Genomic DNA, 4,859 nt, shown 5'->3' with positions numbered 1-4,859 from the left:
CTCCAGTCTCATGCTGTAGGCTGGCCCTTGCAAGGGTGACAGCCAGCACCTGTAATTGCCCCTTTGGCAGGAGCTCCACTACCCTCAGTGCTCTGATCTTGCTGCTGAGGTCTTATTCCCACTCCTGGGTGAACTACATATATACTCGATAATGGCATCTCCATTGAAATTCTATTCTGATTTTAATTCATGGAGTCCTGTATTAGTAATCTCTTCCTGTTATGTTTGCATATAACAAGCCCAAACTTTCAGGCTTAAAATAACAAACATTTATTTCCCATTCATACATCTGGGGATCGGCTGCAGTGAGTCTGCTGTCGGCTGTGGGTTGGGTACAAGGGGGGCTCCATGTGCCTTTTCATTCTAGGACTTCATGAAAGAGTCGCCCCCCACCAATGACGTGATGATGTCATGTCAAAAGTGGGAGAAAAGGGAGCAGAACACACTGCCTTACAGGGCCATGCTTAGAAAGCACAGCATCAATTTTTCAACTTCCATTTGTTGGAGTGAGTTGTAAGACAAGCCGAAAGCTGGTGGAGGAAAGAAATACGCTGTGTGCATGGGGAACCCTACGAAGGGCAGAGGAGGAAGGAGAACTGTGGACAAGTAGCAGAATCCACCACAATATGTAAGCTAGCTAAGTTCTCAAAACCAGACTAGGACTTGTTGTCTTAACTTTAGAATAAATTCTTAATGCTCTGCTGTTCACATGGCTAAAAAGTCTGCTTGTTGAAATAATTTGCAAATAAGCTTTACTGGAAGACACACAAGGCCATTCTGTGTGATGCATCTATCCACAAGAATTTGTTGAATGTGAGTACAAGTCTGAGACTGTAGGTAGTATTAATGAAATAGCAATATGACCGATTGTGTGTGTGTGTGTGTGTGTATGTGTTAGTTTTGCTTCAGGCCGCTTGCATTGCCTGCTACTCAACCGCATGTGTCAGTGTTTCTCAATTTGATGTGCATTTCCTTAGTAGAAAAAGGTAAATGTAGAAAGGTGAATATTTCTGGCAGACTTTCTGGTTTTCTTTATTCGTAACATGATACTTTTTCTTCCATTTATTTTTAACTAAATTCTTTTGTTAAAACAGTTGAATTCAAAAAAAAAAAAAAACAGTTGAATTCTAGGAAATCAAACTTTGCTTTTTAGCACTTTGCACCAAGATGAGGCAGAAAGGAAATAATCCCTTTGCATTTGTATTTTTAAAATGTATTTACTTATTTTTTTCGTTATCTTTACACCCAGTGTGGGGTTCAAATTCATGACCTTTCACAACCAGTCACGAGTCCCCGAGATCAAGAGTCCCATGTTCTTCCAATTGAGCCAGCCAGATGTCCCACATCTGCATTTTCTAAGCTTAATTCTTCTTTTTGTATGCTGGGGGAATTAAGGAGAAACTGTTACTTGATGAATAATTCCATACAAATGCATAGAAATGGAACCCGCAAAAACCTTAAGGGCTCACCAAATGACATCAGGCTTCCCTCCCCACAATTTTTGTCCTGAGACAGAGTTTACATTCTTTACGTGTTAGTGGAGACATTCCCCAATTTGCAATTATTTAATTTTTAATCTTACTAAATAAAATAGAACAGAAGAACATAAAAAGAAATGCTTCTTTAAAAAAACCCACTTCTATTGGGTAGCAGGATTTTTTGCTTTTTTTTTTTTTTTTTTTTTGTAATTTGGCTGTTGGATAAGCATATTTCTAAAAACAAAGGACAAAGACTTAAGCATGTATGTATAAATGTATGTATTGTCACATTTACCATTAGAATACTATAGAAATATTTATTCTGGGAAAACATAAGAAGAACAAGAAAAGTGTACTTCTGTATCCAAAGGTACATAAACTTAGGAACTCAACTTATAACAAAAAAAACTTTAAAACTAAATTAAAACCGAGGGAAACTTTTCATTTAAGGTGAAAACTAAGCTAGAAATTGGCTTTGTGGAATGGCTACCATCAAACTTCCTACAATAATAGTATAGCTTAGTATATGCTTCTGATAGTCAAGAGATGCTGTTTTTGGTCTCCTTTATGTTAAAAGAGAAAGAGACCTTTTATTCAAAACTAGTTCAACTGCAGGAGCTATTGATGCCACATTTAAGAACACACACACACACACACCAGAAAGCTAAGTCCCAAACTCACAGGGCACAAATTGACATGACAATTGTGATGAATATTATTTTTCAGAAACAAACGGAAGTGAGCCTTCCTTACTAGGAGTGGGAAAATTATATGCTAGATTCTGTAATTTAAAACCAGCATACAAATAAGTAACAAATGATTGTTCAAAAGATATTATTTGTTCTTTTATTAATTGGATCTTATTTGACTTTACATTTGAAATTTTTAAAATGAGAAGTGGAATATGGACACATTTCCCTTCTATCTCTCCCAAATCAGTAAACTTAATGAGATGGCTAAAAAAATTATCAATATGGCAAATGAGAGCTGCATAAGTAAAGAGGATTGGTAATTATTTAGGCATTTAAAAATTCACACATAATGATGATAAACCTCTCATTTGTTGATCTTCTATTATAAGGAGACACTGGGCTACTTGTAATTCTCCCAGTGATCCAGTAGGTAAATATTATTATACCCATTTTATAGATGGAAAAGCTAAAATAAAATGATTGGCTTTCCCAACATCTTTTAACTGATTAGTGTCCAGTGTTCTTTCTGTTACACAGTGAAATCTGGAAGTGGGTGAATTACTCACTCCCTATTCCAATTTAGAAAATATTACTCATGGAAGATCGTTATGGAAGTTTGTGGGTAGTTTAGAGATTTGGCACCTCTCTTGAAAGTGCCCATAAGTTCCTTTTCCACGTTACCATCATATGTTAGGTGTTTCTGCCATAGGTCTAGATGTTAACCCTGAATGATGAAGAAAACCTGTAAATTAAAGTAACAGGTAAGGTGACAATTGCAATTTTACCTCCCTCACCATGAGAAAATGCTGTATGTCACTGTCAACCACTAATCCTATTAATTAAAAACGAGAGGCGACTACCATATTTCATTTCAGATCATATCAAGTGTGCAAGATGCCCTTTACATTACCTAGTCTATAAATAAAAAGTGAAGATGTTTATATTGACTTGTTTCCATAGTGATGAAAGAGTCTTCCCTTGAGTTGTCAAGGCGATGTGCAGTAGCCTAGCAAATTGGACAAGCACAGGAGCCATTTGTCAAGTAATAGGTTTAAGAAAAGTCAGAATAATCCAATAAGAGATGGTCTAGCTATAAATAGAACCATGAATCTCAGAATGTGAACATTTGGTTTTAATGACCTGTTAGCCTCATTTCTTTCTTGAAACAAACGTGGAGCCTTAATAAGAAAGCAGAAGCCAGCATGCGCATCCAAGTAGCCAAGTTAGCTTTGCATTAACAATGACATTGTTTCTCCAAAATAGCCCAGCTTTTACTGTCGAAGAGCACTCAGAATCCTCCTAGCTCTCAAGCTTTGTTGGTGTGGGTGAAAGGTGGACCAACAAATTTGATATCTGTTTAAAAGGATTTACTCTGAAATCAACAGAATCCTCAAGTACGAAAATAAAAATTCCTCGGGTGAGTGTGGCAGGAAAATGATTGAGAAAAACAAAATGTTTCCTTACTATTTTGAGAGAAATTTAAGATAAATAATGCACAATTCATTTTTGTGTTTGTTGGCACATAAATGCCTATTATAAATGCCAGGATTGTTGAGACCTGACACAAGAAAAAATAAAAGTAACAGCAACAATACAAATGACATATTCTTCCTTAAGTTCTTCTAGTATCTTTGTTTTGGTATTAATACACAAATTGAAAACTTCAGGTCCCAGGAAGGAAGAACATTTTTTTTTTCTTCCCAGAACCAGTAGATACAGCAATCGAGTCCTGGCTGAATGTGAGAGAATAGATAATAGTCACTCTTGAAGCAAGTGTTATGAAAAGATGTCTGTAGGTCACATGAGCAGAGAAATAGCAGAGTAAGGAGATTACTCAGTTGCAGGCTATGATAACAGGCAGCAAAATCTGTCCAGCTAAAGCTAAAGCATCAAGTTGCTTCCTAACAAAAGAAGACAGAAATGAAAAGAAAAAGAAAAGAAAAAAGAAAAGAAAAGAAAAGAAGAAAAAAAAGAAAAGAAAAGAAAAGAAAGAAAAGAAAAGAAAAGAAAAGAAAAGAAAAGAAAAGAAAAGAAAAGAAAAGAAAAAAAGAAAGAAAAGAAAAGAAAGAAAAGAAAAGAAAAAAAGAAAAGAAAAATGTCAACGGCAAACCCTTAAACAACAACAATTATTATGACTCTTGCTCAGCTTATAATATAAGCACAGCCTGAGGTCATGAAGGTTTTTCTGAAACATTTTCTTCAATAATGTGCAATAATTTAAATAACTTTTTACTAGCCGATTTCCTCTAGTTGTCTAGTTATGCCAATGGTTTGTCATTGACATGATTAAGTGGTCTGGTAATTTACAGTTAAAATTGGAACAAATTTGCAAATGCATTCACTAGAAATGTAATGGGCCTGTGCTGTGTTAGTCTGTCCACCATTCTGCATCCCGTTTCTTGGATAACAGCAGGCACCCTGTGCTCATTTCTTTTGGAGAACTGCTTAACAGAACTACCAGGCAATGCTGGTGGGCTGCCACAGTTTCCCACACTCTTGGCCTCAGTTGTCAAATAAGTGTTGCAACCATGACCCAAGCCAGACCAACTAGAATCTTCTGGAGTTTTACATATGATCACTGGAAGAAAAGCACTCTCTCGTGGCTCTGTGGACACTAGCTGAAGTAATGTTAACCACCACCATCACCCGCTTGTCCCCTCCTGGAGAAGGCCATCTGCAGTAGCAGAGA

General features: G+C 36.5%; 1 long non-coding RNA gene across 1 annotated transcript; it reads right to left on the bottom strand.

Moving 5' to 3' along the window:
- Positions 1-1,219: 1,219 nt before the first annotated feature.
- On the bottom strand, positions 1,220-3,125 carry LOC111098191. Its single transcript, XR_005367495.1, has 3 exons — positions 3,081-3,125; positions 2,852-2,912; positions 1,220-1,381 (listed from the first exon to the last, which is right to left on the bottom strand). It is a non-coding gene; the product is annotated as an uncharacterized LOC111098191 (long non-coding RNA).
- Positions 3,126-4,859: the final 1,734 nt, after the last annotated feature.

The sequence above is a fragment of the Canis lupus genome, chromosome 12 (assembly GCF_011100685.1).
Source record: "Canis lupus familiaris isolate Mischka breed German Shepherd chromosome 12, alternate assembly UU_Cfam_GSD_1.0, whole genome shotgun sequence".
NCBI lineage: Eukaryota > Metazoa > Chordata > Mammalia > Carnivora > Canidae > Canis > Canis lupus.
The sequence above is the reverse complement of the archived record's forward strand: the minus strand, read 5'-3'. Positions and strand labels throughout refer to the sequence as shown.